At 34.3% G+C, this 17,808-nt stretch overlaps 1 protein-coding gene and 1 long non-coding RNA gene across 5 annotated transcripts in view; one reads left to right on the plus strand and one right to left on the minus strand.

Annotated features, from left to right (window-relative positions):
• The first annotated feature begins 249 nt into the window (after positions 1-249).
• The window catches only part of LOC110378779 (uncharacterized), a 123,316-nt gene continuing 105,757 nt past the window's right edge, over positions 250-17,808 (plus strand). For all 4 annotated transcript variants that reach the window (XM_064042360.1, XM_064042368.1, XM_021338181.3 and 1 more), the window contains exon 1: positions 250-1,020. The gene's annotated coding sequence lies outside the window, so the exon portion shown is untranslated. The remainder of the gene's footprint in view (positions 1,021-17,808) is intronic.
• On the minus strand, positions 14,991-17,584 carry LOC126055606 (uncharacterized). The gene is made up of 2 exons (XR_010277941.1): positions 15,446-17,584; positions 14,991-15,359 (listed from the first exon to the last, which is right to left on the minus strand). It is a non-coding gene; the product is annotated as an uncharacterized LOC126055606 (long non-coding RNA).

Below are 17,808 nucleotides of genomic sequence, written 5' to 3' on the forward strand. Positions count from 1 at the left end.
ACTTTTTTACTTTGAAGGTCTTCAGAGTAAGAAGGATGTCTCGTTACGTCCTCGACTTGAAGTTTCAGCGAAACCTTATACTTCACAAAGTTTAGAAAGACCGTTGCCTCGTACGAAGAATGGCGGAATCCTTACAATGCAGGTTGTATACAAAACTTGTTTGACCAGAATTGAGAAAAAAAGTGGCGGGCAAGTTCGCCTACAATAGCATTCCGCGCTGGCTGGGGCCCGCCCGCGCCCCGCCCCCCGCCCTGGCCGCGCGCCCCGCGCCGCCGCCGCCAGTCCGCGACCGAGCGCGACCGCGTGTGCCGTGCCGCTGCGACACTACAATGTGCTCACTAAAGAATCACCATCATAAACAAAACAAAAATTGTGATTCCTAAAACACATACTCTCTCTAAACAATCCCAGTTATTCCTTCAATTACTTGCATTCTTCTAATGATATTTGACACACAAAATAATATCATTACCTTATTTTTACAAAACTGAAACAGTGAAGGCATGCATTAAAGGATAGTGAAACCGGTAATCTGTGTTGTGAAAAAGTTGTGTGGTGTGTAATTACGGTTGTCCTAATCCGGTTGTTATCGATTTTTGGACGTCACTAGTCCCGAACAGCTGTTTTGGGGATGCGGAAGCACTTCGCTGTTCGGCGTAGTTGTTTTACTTTTATCTCCTGAAACAAGAATTTAGTGTCGTGTTCTATTACGACTTCAAAAATACTTTCAAACATGAAATTCAATAAGCCGGTTCCTGTGTAAAAGGATACTTCCGAAGAAAACTTGAGACTTCGCAAGTTTGACGAAAATTTGTGGTTCACAGTGATATTACAGTGGATTTGATTATCTCGTGTTTTAACAATATCGAGTTACAAAATAAAAACAAAATCATCTGAACGATTGCAGTTGACAGCAGTTCATTGCACTCGTTGCATGTGTGTTGGTTCAAAATTCAGTGCCAAACTGTGTTTTATGAATTGGATTATTGCGGAAGACCTGGATTGGGACCTGATCGTAAGGTAGGATTGTGTTTTTTTTCGTATTTAATGGTGTTTGTGTGTAAAATCCGTGTTATAAGCGGCGCCTGGTGCCGGCTGCGCTCCGCCAAACTGTAGGCCTAATCGTGCACCCGCTAACTCACTACATGCGTTTCCGTAAACTTTTCTACTGCTCTATTCTACACTATAGTTGCCACTGAAGAGTTTCCAAACTATTTGAAGTTATTTGATACGTTTCGCTAGTTTTATATCGAGGAAATTTAAAAGCAACAAACTCTAATCTAACCTGTGGGTCAAGTTGCAAGTTTGCGCTAGACACCGAAACATTGTTTTTAACATGTTTTCTATTTTGTAGGCACGAAACGAAAAAATATGAAATCTTATGAAAAGTTTAGCTCGATGTACAGAAGACTTGCTATTAATCCTAAACATCATATTGAAAAGTGACGTCAAGCTGAAGACTGGTGATGTTACGTGTATGGCACCGCGTGTAACCCTGGTACTGAGCCTGGAATCATGCCAGGACGCAAAATAGCCAACGTCAGCTTCTGTAGGCAACGCCGCAGAGGTATTTTTGGAAGCCGGCAAGCAAAGTCACCGTGCTGCCCGAACCCGGGAAAAAGCACGCTACGATTGCAAACATTTGGAACTTCTTACAGCAATTTCTTCTATATTATTGCTATCCTAGTACCTTCCTACCTGTGATAGGTGGTATGATAGGAGATAATTAAGAATTAAAGGCTAATTAGGTAGTCGCCATTATTAATGTCTTTGCAGCAACAAATTAAAAGTGAAATGTAGATTGAACGCCTCGTAAAACTACTATGTATAGAAATGTTGCGTCATTTTAACAAACTGTGGAACTTACATTGTGTAATTGTGAGAACAAAAAGATTTACTTTGTGGCCAAACTGACCGACCATACTTGAATGTGTGTCGAGCTACCGGTGATACCGAATTATACCTATAGCTCTTTTTAAATCTGGCGACAGATAAGGAAAATGCGTATTTACGTAGTAATATTATTCGGCATAGAAATAAAGACGGTCCAATCATTAATCCACCAGAAGTATATAAAGTCAATGAAATTATAAATTGCAAAATTAAGACTTTGCGACCACTTACGATTTTTGCAGCCAAATATCGTTTCAATCGTAGATAGTTAAGTAAAGATTTGTTAAGCAATAACATAGAATAAAGAAAAATTACAGTAGTTTGTGGATGACTCAGCCGTTTGAAGTAAGTAACATAATTCGTTGATGAAATATGAAATATGAAATATGAAATATGCGCAATAAAGCTATTTCCTAGTAATATGGCAGTGACTAGGCAGAGTAAGAAGCTTTTAAAAAGTTTATTTAGAAAGGATCCCATAGGATTGGAACATTGTGGTGAGTTTTAGCGAAACACGTCGAATATAGAATAGAACCTGATGACAACAGAGAAACAAAGGCTAGGCTTAGTTATTCTAAGGCAACAGAAACACAAAAACCTAATAAAAGAGGTTTTAAAAGACAAACATTAAAGTTTTTGCATCTAGGTAAGGAGGTATAAAAACGCATTTTTAGAAGATGTTATCGTAAATGGATCTGCAAAGTGGTGAATCATTAATATTGATAGTTCTGTTAGGTTGGCACTTCCAGGGGAGATTTCCTGCTAATGTTCTTGTTCAAATGCCCGTATTCTGAGCCCCATTTTTCTCAGATTTCTAAATAGCTCCTAAGTATGCCAAAAAATTGTCAGGATTAAAATTAAAGCACTTAGAGTACTCAGGGGAACCAAGGAGTCATCGTAACTTTAGCTTTGATACAAATTTTTTACCATCAGATGCTGTTAGAATATCGTCCACATAAAGTGAAACTTCCCAATACGCAGTTATGATATGAATGAATGATCATGGTCTTGTTCCCTATACACTGTAAAATATACCTTAGTCCGTAAAAACTTGACTAACATTCTGCAGAGTATGCACAAGACTATGCACAAATTGTTTGAGAGGATTTTCCAACTTGCGTGCTTCTACCATGAATTTGAAGTTATACACAAAATTTTAGTCTTCTAATGTTTGTTGTCTTGAAATATTGAAAGAATAAAACTGATTGAATGTTCAGTAGAGTTCACAAGTCCCAAGCAATCAGTGCACGTGCAGCCATCGACCTTTCAATGCAATAGTGTTGCCACATGCGGCAATTCAATTAACGTTACATCATCGAGATGTTACGCCGAGATTTGAAGCTGTGAACACTTACGATACGAGGTCTGTGGGCTTTGTACAAACTAGGAAAATAGCTATTGATGGAAAATTTGTAGAGTTAGAAGTTTTGGAACTGGCATTAATAGATTGTCAGGAAAAGGACAAATGTTTAGTGCAAGAATAAAACTCTGCAATAAGTGAGCCAACAATCCAATGAATAACAATTAAATGAAAACAAGAAAGAAGTTTTCAATCACAGCATCGACAGACAACCATAAAATATTCAAGGAATATTTGCAGTTCGTTTCAAATGCAAGAATTACAAACGTACTCTCGCTAGTTCCATTTAAATCGATACTTCTTAATTTCCGTTACTCAGACTGCAGAGTTAAGTCCGCCACGACTTTTCTTAATACTGTGGCAGGAAGTAAAAGAAAAAAACGCACTAACCTCCAGAGCTGTGTTGCCGCGGGCAGATAGCTAAAAAATAAAAGTTCCTTGAGACGTAGACGATTTAATTTTATTTCACCGAGATGTTCTTGGAATAAAAGACAAACAAAAAGACGTTGCGTATTGGCGAGCTTATCAAACTAAAACAGGCAAACAATCGATTTCTTTTGACGTTATTATAACTTCGCTAGAAATAGCTTATTGTCTGTGATGCGATGAGAAAATAATGACCATGTTTCTATTGATATATTTTTTATGAAGTTTGAAGTTTCTTGGCTTTACTTTCCAAGCAACACACATTTCCTTCTTTCATTTAAGCTGTATTGAAAGTTGCTGAATGCGTAGCTACACATATTGCAAAACAGTCGCGTCAGTAAGTCCGGGCGACGCAAGCTCCCTATCCGTTCATGCTCCCCTCGTCCACGCCCGGCTGCGAATGCTATTGAACTGCATCGGAAACCACACGGACAGAGAAACAAAGACATGCCGTGAACAAGATAACATTTTCAATTTATAAGTCCAACGCAATGCGAAATCCGAAGATTGAAGCAATCGTTAATACTCGCACAACTTGAGGACTTCAACAAGCTTCGTTTAGAACGCTTCCATTGTACACGAGTATAAATACAAAGAAATTCCTTTTACCGCAATATCTACCTACCATCAAAAGTCTTAGGAGGGGGAAATACTCGATTTCCGCACCTGAATGTGTGTAGCTCCGAGATTTGGCAGAGAAGGATTACCGGTCTCAAAAGAAATCGCTCGAACTTTACTTCCTACTTAGCTATCACGTTCGTCTTAAAAACTGGAATATGCGATAAGTTTTTTTTTGTGATTTTCCATTAGTACCACACTTCTAGTAGTAATCAGACGTTGGTTGGTAGCGTGATAAGGTTTTGCTGCGTTATCTAGCGATACAGCGCTTCAAATGAAGTTCCGGTACAGTAGCCAGTTGTTATCTACGCTTTGTGTTTTTTGCATGTTTGCTAGAAAGGAGAATGACCACTTGAAACGCTTTTTGTCGGTGGTTTCACAAGAACTCTAGTACACTAGGCTTTATTGCACAATAGCGGTGTTGTATTACAGTGAAAAAAAAACGCAGACTATAGTTCAATCATGGTGCTGAAGAAAATAGATTGACAATAACATGGCTGGTGAAAAGAAATGTCATAAAAAGTTTTTAGTGTCAAATTGCAATTACTTCTTGCAATACCTCACTGCAATTAAAGAGTTGTCTTTGCTTAATGCGACAGCACTTTCAGCTTTTCTTCGTAGAGCTGCAAACTTAGCAAGTGACCTGGAATTTTCACCAACTCCCATGCCTCAAATGAGCAATACACATAGTGCTAGATGAACTTCCTATAATCACAATCACATGTCATGTATCCTTATCAGAATTGCCCCCCTACGAAATTGCAGCATAATAAAAAAAGCGGAAGAAGATAAGTACTCACACTACTAGCTCGTGTTCGTAATAACTACTATTAGCTGCCATGATAGGAAGAACCATCTAAAAGTAAGAGAGATGACAAAGACATTATCTTATTAAAGTTGCACACATTTTTGATTCCCATGAGCCCAGCGTCCGAATGCATCCTCCCCTAGATGTTTGTATAATAATAATAAAATAGTATTTGAGTAAACTCTCACACTCCTGGTCGTGACAGTAAGTGGGTGCCTGAGTGATGCTGATTAGGATGGACAGTTTACCGAGCACCAGAAAATAAATAGAGGAAGGGAAATGTTACACTTGAAGGACTTTTGAATTTGTTAGGGATAGAAAGACCATAATTCTTCTAGATTGGTCCTTATTTGGATAAAAAGGAAGAATAGTATTGGCAAAGTTCTTACGGAAATACTAAGATTTCCAGATTTCCTCTATTAAAATAACTAACCCCATTAATGTCAGTAATGAAATGGATCCTTTGCGAGTACAAAATAGTGCAAGGAGCCAGGAGCGAGGTTTTACTTTGTCAAAGTTTCCCTACTTTATTTTCAAACTACGAAGCTTGTATGAACCGTGTTTAAAGTTCACACTTCAGAAATTCTTAAGGAGAAATTAATTAAAGTTTTGAATGAGACGTAAATATTGAAGTTAACTTTGTTAGTTAAAACACTGATTAAATTGAGTGATGATATTTTATTCCCACCAAAGTATAATGTGAATAGTGAATTGATGACTCAATAGTTTCCGGGGGACGTTTAGAACGCTTTATCGACATGCTTCCGGCTTGGATCCTTTTAAATGTAAAATTACTGACAGATGTAAATCTCTATAATCAGTTAGTGAAAAATCCAATTGGGTTTAATAAAACTTTGGTGTATTAGAAGGAATAGACGTATTCCAAATATGTTTAATCAAATATAAAAATAACGTTAATTAGGTGGAATAAACAATACCAGAAATATTTGTTAGCTTTAGTTTGGTATGTTTGCGTGCGCAGAAATTGTATACCTAACTACACACATTATATTATTACGCATTCAAATGCGTAAATAAGCATTTAAAATTACTAAATATGCTCGTATCATCAGTTCAAAGCTAGCGAAAGAAGTCAATAAAAAATCTAGAAAGAAAAATTTAATTGCACTTTGCTACAAGAATTGTAGGAAATTGCAGTAGGATATTATTGGGCATTCTAATCCACCTTCCGTTCCTACGGCTCACTCCGTTCGCCTCCGTCGCTCTCGGTGGATTAGAATGCCCAATAATATAAATGGATTACCTTGTTCGATCAGCAAACGGATTGGGCGCCATTCCACTATTTCAGTTCACACACACTTTACTTACACGTTAACAAACAAGGTATTTCGCTGTATGAACCGCTAGCCTAAAATTCAGGACAGATTGTCTCATGTCTCTCCACAAAGTAAGAGATTGTGCATCGCTACAGGTTACACATACTCCGTTTTCTGTGACCAGATTGGCTCGAGGACATCTGAACTTTAGGATACCGTATATATTAAACTAAAATTTGGGACAGATTGTCTCATGTCTCTCCACAAAAATAAGAAATAGCGTATACTCATAGGCACACACACATTCTATTTTCTGTGACCAGATTGGCTCAAGAACATCCAAATTTTAATTTAATTCATTCATACAGACGACACACACTTTACTTACACGTTAACAAATAAGGTATTTCGCTGTATGAATCGCTAGCCTAAAATTCAGGACAGATTGTCTCATGTCTCTCCACAAAGTTAGAGATTGTGCATCACTACAGGTTACACATACTCCGTTTTCTGTGACCAGATTGGCTCGAGGACATCTGAACTTTAGGATACCGTATATATTAAACTAAAATTTGGGACAGATTGTCTCATGTCTCTCCACAAAAATAAGAAATAGCGTATACTCATAGGCACACACACATTCTATTTTCTGTGACCAGATTGGCTCAAGGACATCCAAATTTTAATTTAATTCATTCATACAGACGACACACACTTCACACTTTAAGAAATAAGACATAATGGCCATCTGAACTCTGAGCGTTGAAATAGATTATGGTGCTTTTACACTTGCCGCCGACAAAACGGTACATGAGCCATTCGACGCGACGGCGCGGCGGGGCGGTCAGCCGGTGCGACGTACTATATCATAAACCGCTTGTCGATGAAGTCGGAAACGATTTTATTATGCAGTCGATGAGTAAGTGTAAATGGGCTATTAACATCTGCAAAACTGCAGAATTGGATTATGAAATAACTTGCAGTGTAAGAACTTTATAGCATGCGGTGTGAGTGTGGGTAATTTCCATAAATATGTTAAGCAATCATATTACAAGAAAGAGGACCGCTGTGTATGTTGCGGCTATAATTCAAATTAGTATTTTATTAGAATTCTCCATGATCAAAAAAAATTTAATTGACACTTATATGGATTATGTCTGAAATAAATGGTTAATAATAATAATAACCAGTTGTCAGTTCTAGTTAAGGAATTGTTTATAAGATATTCTTAATCATATCATTACCTATTGAATTGAATAGCGTTTTTTTTATTCGAATTCCAATTACATGAATTTAATGTTTTATAAAAAATGTTCTAGTAGTTTGATTTGATTATTTTATTTCAATTTTAAGTTAAGCTGTAGCATTATTGTTATCAAAATTTTTGACGTGAATTTCATTTCATAATTTCATATTATGAAATGTTTAAAAAAAAAAATGTTCTAGTATTTTGGTTATTTTATTTTAATTTTGAGTTATACTACAACATGGTTGTAAACTAAATTTTTAACGCGACTTTCGTTACATGAAATGTTTTATAAAAATTAGTAGTTATATTATTTTAATTTTGAGTTAAACTACAAAATTGTTGTAAACTAAATTTTTACCGCGACTTTCGTTACATGAAATGTTTTATTAAAAAGTTCTAGCAGGGGGTTACTTTACACCAATTTTGAGGATAATTGTAATATTTTTTTTTTTGAAATATTCGTATAATGTCATATGAAGTTTTATATTAGCGTTTATTAAACAAACAAACTTACATAATTTTTTTATCATACCTATAATGATTAGCGACAGCCAGGTAAGTAGCTATCGGTTCCACCTTTGTCGGCGTTGGTGGTTTTATATTTCATTTCTCACGATAAAATTGCAATTTGACAGTATTGGTATGCAAGCAATACGATTTAATTGGACGTAAGTGACATAAATTGGTAATACAACTGTAATACATATTATTTAAGGATTAATTTTGTGATTAGGTAAATTTTGCTGAAATTGTATTTTTTTATGAATATAAACCGATGGATTGTATCCAAAAATTACATTTGCTCCAGTATTTCCAAGTGCTCATCGCTGTCTACCTTACGTTATAATTACGTGAATCTCTCTTCATAAAATGTAAGTAAGTACTACTCAAAATTAATTTAATTAAGAAGGTTAGATATTTCAGTGCGTTCTTTACATCATAATTGTTTTATAAAAAATAACCTTTGTGTTCGATTGCAGGTCTGACTCCGAAGTTGAATACCAGTCGCTGCCGGGGTGCTCAGCAGTAACCGAGGCTTCGAAAAACGTGCAGCCGAAGAAAAAGGCATCGAAGCGCAAATCTTCTGGGAGCGGCACCACGCCTTCGGAATCAACATCAAGGTAATTTTTGACTTTATTACTTACTTGTCGTGTATGTTATGTCCATTAGAGTTTTATTCACAAATCGAAACTAAACTCTAGTTCAGTAACGCAGAGAGCACTATCATAAATGTTAGATACGATATCTTTCATACATCACGTTTAGTTGGTCATATTTAGGAATTTCTTCTGTATCGTGGGTGCGTTTACAGACATAAATCTCACATGCACACACACCTAGACCCCGAACAACTATCTGTAGATTATACAAATATTTGTTCCGTGCGGGAATCGAACCGCGACACGCAATGCAGCAGTCGATCGCTCGACCACTGCGCCAACCGTGCCGTCAACTTTGAAGGTATTATTATCGTAATAATTATAAATAAAATGTTTTATTTTGTTTCAGTAAATACAAACATAACAGCTCGGACCTCTTCGGTTTAGAGAACGACAAGCTTCTCCCAGCGACATCGTGCGGAGACCTTGGATCGTCCCTCGTCAGCCGCGTCGCCAACGGGAAAGTTCGGCGGACAGCTGACCTAACGGGGGACTTCTACGTAGAGGTGAAGGTGTACCATAAGGCTGACGCCGCTTCCACTCCTAGAGAGGATCGGTGGAAGAAGGCGTCGGTTGCACTGAAACTGCAACTTAATAGAGGCTCCTCGACGTGGGACGCCTTACAAATATTTATGAGACGGGCTCATGAGCTATTTGATAACTCGGAGCCCATCTTTTATAGTGATAATATTAATATAAAATAATTTTTTATATTAATATTATCATTGAAAATTTAATGAATTTATTTTTTTTTATATTTAAATTTTAATTGAAAATGTCATTTTCACACATTTTTAATATTTAATTATAGTTTCGACACCAGTCTCTTTCATCATAGCCCCTATTGTGTATACCTAATGTGTTTTGGATATATTGCTTTTTACCTAAATAAATAATTTCTTTCTACTTATACTTTATTTTGTACCTTTTGCTGCCTTATATTAACACATAGCAGCATCTTCAGTAATTTATAGCTTGCTCTAACTTTAAAGTACAAGGTAATTAGCATAATAATAAAATGCCTTTCTGTACTGTTTGTAACACATCTGTTGAGCGCAATCACTGGGTAGGTCATTTACGCAGTAACGATCATAAAAATAAAAATATTTCACATTTTTGCGAAGGCGTTGAAATTATACATTCTGCATTTCGTAATCGTATAGCTTCTTATAGAATTACCGATTCGTTTGAAAATTGTTCTTTAGAATCATTTTTAAATAATATTCAGGATAAAATTCAAATGTTAATAGATATGTCTCTTAAAGAACATACTTGTTTGAAAGTAAACTTTGAATATTTTGCTTTGTTTTTATTGGTTAAAAACGAGTCTCAGGAGATGAAATCATTTTGTACGAAAAATTTCAGTCTTTATCAGAATTATGATTATGTCACTTTGATATCTCAAGTTGAAAATACTTTAAAGAAAAAGATTGAAGAATTCCAAGACCGTGATAGTGGTTGGACTTTATTAAGTAGTTCTCATTTGGAAATTAACATTAACAAATATCAACCTTTGCGCGGCTCCGGTTTTATTGAGTTACCGGCAGCAATTCAATCAAAAAGAGCGTGTGTTAATATTCATAATAATGACGAATATTGCTTTTTGTGGTCAGTAGTTGCTGCTTTATATCCAGCTAAATCTCATCCTGAAAGAGTTTTATCGTACCCACATTTCAGAAACGTGTTAAACATACAAGGTTTGTCTTTTCCATTGAGTTTCTCTGACATAGCGCAGTTTGAAGTAAATAACCCCGAAATTTGTATTTATATTTATGGTTTAAAAAATAATACCGTGGTAGGACCGCTTTACAAACCAAAATCCTTGAATAATAAAAAGGTGATCCATTTACTTTATTTACAAAATGACAATCTGTCACATTACTGCCTCATTAAAGATTTACCGCGACTTGTTAAGAATCAAATAACGAAACATCACAGTAAATTGTACTTTTGTGAGGAATGTTTAATGTTTTTTGATTCATGTGATGATCTTAGTTCGCACAGTTGTGGAGGAATTGCCACTGTGCTGCCTCCAAAGGGTTCATTCATACAGTTTGAAAATTATAATAGAAAGCAAACTGTTCCATTTGTTATATACGCTGACTTTGAAACAATGCTGGAAAGGTACCAATCTTGTGACCCTGATCCAACAACTGCGAGTACTGTAACACGTCAGCGACATGTACCTATAGCCTTCGCATATCATATAACGTGCACATTAGATGACAGCCATAATCGTTACGTTTCGTATCGCGGTTTGGATTGTGTATCTAAATTTGTTAAATCTATTTATAACGATGCACAAAAAATTTATGGTATTTTAAAAAGTAACGTTCCTATTATTTTTACTGATGATCATGCTCATGACTTTGAAAATGCAGCAACATGTCATATTTGTGAGCACTTTTTGTTCGGTGACAAAGTCCGTGATCATTGTCACTTGACTGGTAAATATCGCGGCGCAGCTCATAGTTATTGTAACATACAATACAAAGTACCATCATTTATACCAGTATTTTTTCATAATTTATCTGGTTATGACTGTCACCTTTTTATAAAAGAATTAGGAGAAGCTCCAGGATCTCTTAAAGTGATACCTAAAACGAAAGAAAACTATATTTCTTTTACAAAATTTATTCCGATTTCCCCTAAGGAAAGCATTCAGGTTCGGTTTGTAGATTCTTTCAAATTTTTGGGAACTAGCTTAGAAAAGTTAACTAGTACAATGAAAATACAAGAATTTCAACAGTTAAAATCACATTTTCCTATTGAAACACAATTCAGTTTGTTAACCCGAAAAGGAGTGTATCCATATGACTATATGTCTCAATGGGAACGTTATGAAGATACATGTTTGCCATCTAAAAATCATTTTTATAACTCTTTGACTAATGAATTAATTTCCGACGAAGACTATGAACATGCTCAATCTGTTTGGTCAGTATTTAATATTCAAAATATGGGTATGTACACAGATTTATATCTTAAAACGGACGTTCTATTGCTAACAGATATATTTGAAAGTTTTAGAAAAACTTGTAAACGATATTATAATCTCGATCCTGCATTTTATCTTACAGCACCAAGCCTATCGTTTGATGCAATGCTTTTGAAAACAGGAGTTAAATTAGAATTAATTAGTGATGTTGAAATTTTTAGAATGATACAAAAAGGTATCCGCGGAGGTGTTTGTATGTGTTCCAGAAGACATGCCAAAGCTAATAATAAATATTTGGATTCTTATGATACGTCCAGTCCAAATTCATTCATTATTTATTTAGACTGTAACAATCTATACGGTTATAGCATGTGTCAGGCACTACCCTATTCCGATTTCAGATTTATGAACAGAAAAGAAATAGATGATTTACAATTGAATTTAACAAATATTAGTGATACCGCGGAAAAAGGTTATATTCTTGAAGTTGATTTAATGTACCCTAGGCATTTGCACATTGATCACAATGACTTCCCATTCTGTCCTGAAAAATGCTTACCACCTGGTGGTAATAATAAAAAACTAATACCAAATTTGTATGATAAATACCAGTACGTTATTCATTACGCACATTTAAAAAAATGTCTACAGCACGGTTTAGTGTTGAAAAAAATCCATCGAGCTATAGAATTTAAACAAAGTTGTTTTTTAAAGCAATATATTGATCTTAACACCCAGCTACGTCAGAAAGCAGAGTCGACCTTCGAACAAGATTTTTTTAAATTACTAAACAATAGTATTTTTGGGAAGACGCTGGAAAATAATGAACAAAGAATAGATGTAAAATTAGTAAACAAGTGGTGTGATTCGAACAATAAAACAAAAAAGACAACTTGTGCTGAGAAATTAATAGCCAGCCCTTATTTTCATAGCGCGTCTGTCTTTTCTGATAATTTAGTAGCAATCCAAATGAAGCCTTCGCGTGTTATTCTAAACAAACCAATATATATAGGGTTTGCTGTATTAGAATTGTCTAAGAGTCACATGTACGATTTCCACTATTCCACCATAAAGCCTTTTTATGGTAACCGAATTCAATTGTGCTACACTGACACAGACAGTCTGGTTTATAAAGTTGAAACGAATGACATTTATAAAGATTTCAAGATGCATTTCCTAAAATACTTAGATACCAGCAACTATGATTCGAATAACGAATTTGAGTTACCAATTATTAATAAAAGATTCCAGGGCTATTTAAGGACGAAATGGGTGGTAAAATCATTAAAGAGTTCGTTGGACTGCGCTCAAAGCTTTATTGTATTAAAACGTTAGATAAAACTATAAAGAAGGCAAAAGGTACTAAAAAATGTATTACGAAGCAGTTTAAAATGACCGATTATAAAAGTGTTTTGTACAACTGCAATGTCATTCGCAAAAAAAATATTTTGTTTAGGTCAATAAAACATGAAATATTCACACAAAATGTAAATAAAGTGGCACTTTCAAGCAATGATGACAAACGATTGCTATTATTTGATAAAGTGTCAACTTTAGCCTGGGGAAATGCAACCATTTTTATGTAATGTGTAATAAATAGGTATTTTTCAATCCATTTTTACCTTGTAACTTCATTAATGTTGCAAAATATATGTAATTAGCTACCTAAACTTAATCAATGACTATAACTCCATACCTACTATCTATGATGTAAGTACCTACCTAGGTACATGGTAAAAAAATATGTAATTTTGCATGACTGGTGTCCTAAATAGGCATAAGCTTTTTGTAATCCATAATTGTAAGGACTAATATTAGTTTGTAAGAATTATGTATACTAACCAAAATATTTTTCTAAATAAATATATTATGTTAATTATATCTGTGTTTTAATTCCTGATTGCACTCGCAAGTTGTAAAGGTATAAAGAAGTCTGTTGTAAAAAAATTAAATAGTCTTGATTATGAAAACGTATAATTGTCATGTTATCCGCAAAAAAATGTGTTGTTTAAATCAATAAAACATGAAATATTTACACAAAGTATAAATAAAATAGCACTGTCAAGTAATGATGATAAACGGATGCTAAATATTAATATTATATATTTTTAAAATATTATGTAAAACATACAATAATATATTTTATTTCCATTCCTGATGTCAAATATTTTCAAAACAAGTGCTCGAAGCATACAAGATCAGACTTGTGAAAACATTAGTTTCATGTTCATTCCTGTCTATTGCGCTTACACGTATCTGATGTTAAATATGACACCACACAGGTGCGCTCGTATAAAGTATACAGGTTTAAACTTGTTAAAACATGACATTGTTTTTTTTACGGATTAGTTCCGTCAATGTAACTCCTCATCCATACCAGTTCTCGCAATACATTCCTCTCGTACTTTCATTCTTCATACTGTGTCTTTCTTACATCCTTTCCATATATATTTTTTTTTAATTTTTTTTATTGTATTTTTTTATGAATATGCAATGTAATGCTGCCTTACTAACTTTAAATTAGCTACAGTAAAATATTTTTGTTTCAAATTATAGTTTTTAATTAATACATTTTTAACCATATTAGGGTAATTTATAAATTAAAAAACGGTAAATACAATTTTACTGTAGCTTATTTAAATGCCAGTGATTAATTATAATAGAAAATGAAACATAATATAAATTTAAACTTTACACTATTTATTTATTTATATAACAGTAACTTATTGTATGTAAATTATCAAACTACAAACTAATCTAGAATAAGTTTAAACAATACTTTTTTTACAATATTACTATAAACTAACTTTATATCTCTTCCTGCGCAAATATAATATTACCAGAATAATTGGTTACTTACACTACAATACTAACACAGCTAATTATGGCTAGGTACAATTATTTTTATAAACTTATATTAAAATGTGATTTCCTTATATATTTAATATAATGATTACAATTAAACATGTGATGTGTAGACAAAATAATAGAAATATTCTAAAGTTAATAACTAAAATCTACCTATATTATTCACATGCAACATATTTACATACATACAAATAATCATACTTAATTATAACTATAGTTTTCACAAAGTTTCCTTACATATATATAAAGATTACAATTAAACATGTGATGTGTGTAGACAAAATAATAGAAATATCCTAAAGTTAATAACTAAAATCTACCTATATTATTCACATGCAACATATTTACATACATATCTACAAATAATCATACTTAACTTATAACTTATAACTATAGTCTTCACAAAGTTTTTTGGATATTTTATTTATTAATGCCTGTGTCTCGTCCATTATATAGTCCACAGGCTCAGTCACAACGTATTGCGCACTCATCACTAGCACTTCTCCGTCAGGGGTTGCAGGTTTTTGTTGTTCATTAATGTCCAACACTTGTACTTGAATGAGCCGTACTCCTTTTTTCTTCTCATTGTTGATGACGAACGATTGGTACACTGGAGTCTGCTTTTGCTTTTGACGTCTCACTCTAGGCTTCTTACTCGCACGAGGTTGTGGCTCTGGTGTATGCCAGCTCAAACTTGGAGTAGGAAAACCTTGAGCGTATTGTGAGAAACGAATGTCAGGAGAATCACACATTATTGATGATCTGAAACAAATAAAACAATAAGTAAGTTTTAAATCAAAATGAGTAATAAAGATATACGGATAGAAAGATATAGGGTCAATACTTACAATGTTTTATTTTTTGATGAGATGTTACCACTTCGACAACGGACAGCGCAATGACGAAGGAAGTGAAATAGTTTAATGTAACAGTACTCAATAAAGACTCGTATGCTTTGAATCAATGTCATGTTTTAACAAGTTTAAACCTGTATACTTTATACGAGCGCACCTGTGTGGTGTCATATTTAGCACCAGACACGTGTAAGTGCAATAGACAGGAATGAACATGAAACGAATGTTTTTCATAATATAAGTATGTATAATGGTATTTTATGACACATTATTAACAATCCACTTCATCATTTCCAAACTTTTTGCTGAATAAATTAAACACAGACATGTTATTATCAAAATACCATTTTCTTATACACACAGCATTATTTAATGCACAGTTAATTCTATGATGCACACAGTTAAAGTCTCTTTTATTTTTTAAAAACATTCTTTTTAATGTTGAAAGATTAGGACATCCCTTTTCACCAAGATCAATCACTTTACAGTTCGTGCATAATTCTTGAATCCACTGTATTTTTTCCAAACCCTTGGTCATTATTTTCTTATTCTCGAGATATAATACTACGATGCGTTGAAATTCTTTATAATCGATGTAGCCCTCACTCCAGTAAATTCCTCGATTTCTTTCTATCCATCTCACTTGCTTCTTTTCTTCTTTAGACAAATAATGAAACGGATATGGTGGTTTTACTAAGAATGTTTGGGTAAGTTCCTGACTTACAATGGCCACTTCCTTCACGATAAAATTATTTTGATTATCTTTAAATCCTTGGAGGTCAACTATGATGGTATCTGCGTTCATGATATCTTCTTTACGATGTTACTTAATGGCTTGTATTCAACAATGCAGTCATTCAGAATGAGACAATAAGCTGCAGTTTGATCTGGTAGTTCCGAATCACTCTCAATTTCTACTCTTACATCTACGACAGGACCCGCCTTTAGATTATCTGCTTGTCTAGAGCAATCGACTACAAACAGCGGTGCTAAATCTTTAAACTGTTTCTCACTTAACAAGGGTTCTGGACGGCGTCCGTAATACGACTGTTGAAATCTGACGTATTGCTCATATAATAATGCAATTCTGTTATTAGCGAAGTTCACATTAAGACTTTCATATGGAAAATAAGTTGAATTTAGGTACACTTTTACGTCACGAACATTGCAGTGATCGAATTGAGACATGTCAGAACTTGCACTATTTTTCCTATTTGTCTGTAAGCCTATAATGACGTATCTTGGTTTTTCAATTTGAGATGCAGTTTTGATAGACCACGTATGCTTTGTAGTTTTAGGTAAAGCTGGATATTCGTAGAGATCCCAATTTCTGTAAATCATCTGGAGCGGACGATCTTTTTCTAACAGTTTTAGCAAAGAAATTTTTTCTTTATCTGATACTTTAACATGTGGTACGCGCCATATGATTTTGTTGATGTGAACGTCATCCACTACTTCGCCGGTGCTAAGTTTTACAGCGTTCAAATTAGTGTTACTTCGTAACAGTACCAGTTCGTGTCTACTATTTATGATGACTTTTTTAAAATCTTCAGCGAAACCGAGGATATTGCGAAGTGGGATAGAAGCAGAAAAACTTCCTCCATGATTATTTTTTATTCCATCGATATTCCAACCCCAGGCGTTAGACATCTTTGATTCGCCCTCATTCATTGATATTAACGATTTTATGGTTGTAGTTATACCAGCATTTTTTATTTTATCTATCTCTACTCCATTTAGCTCATACCTAATATCTTGAAATAAGTAAAGTAGAGCATTGTTGGTGAAATGGACACTAGTAGCTTTGTCTTTCGTATCCTTCTTGCTAACTATAACGGTTCCTTCCAAATATAAAGTGCTAGCTGATGGTAATATGTACAGGTCCTGTTGATTGATAGGTATGCGTATTTCATCATTTCTATTAAAACTTGTTACGTAGGGTTTGTAAGAATGAAATTCAATTCCTTCTATTGCAGTGTCGTAAGTCGGAGTGGATAAAACGTCTAATATATTCATTTTAGTAATCCGATTGCTTTAAGGAATGCCTTATTATCTTTAGTTAATTTTATTTTCTTCTTAGAGCGTGGTCTTGTATGGTGAGTAGCTCGAGTAGAACTGATATTTTTAACTTGTTGAGGTACATATTTATTGTAGTCAATCATTTTTCGTCTAAGATGCAAATACAGCTGCACTTCTTCACCACGTAAATTTATTAAGCGATTCCTTATGTCTAATAGCCTAATATGAATACAGCTTATATTATTTTGATTTATCGGAAAGTATATTGCGTTCTTCGGTATTTCTATGATCCTATATCCAGGTGGCACGTTGAGTGCAAATTCGTGAATAATGTGACT

The sequence above is a fragment of the Helicoverpa armigera genome, chromosome 2, assembly GCF_030705265.1.
Source record: "Helicoverpa armigera isolate CAAS_96S chromosome 2, ASM3070526v1, whole genome shotgun sequence".
NCBI lineage: Eukaryota > Metazoa > Arthropoda > Insecta > Lepidoptera > Noctuidae > Helicoverpa > Helicoverpa armigera.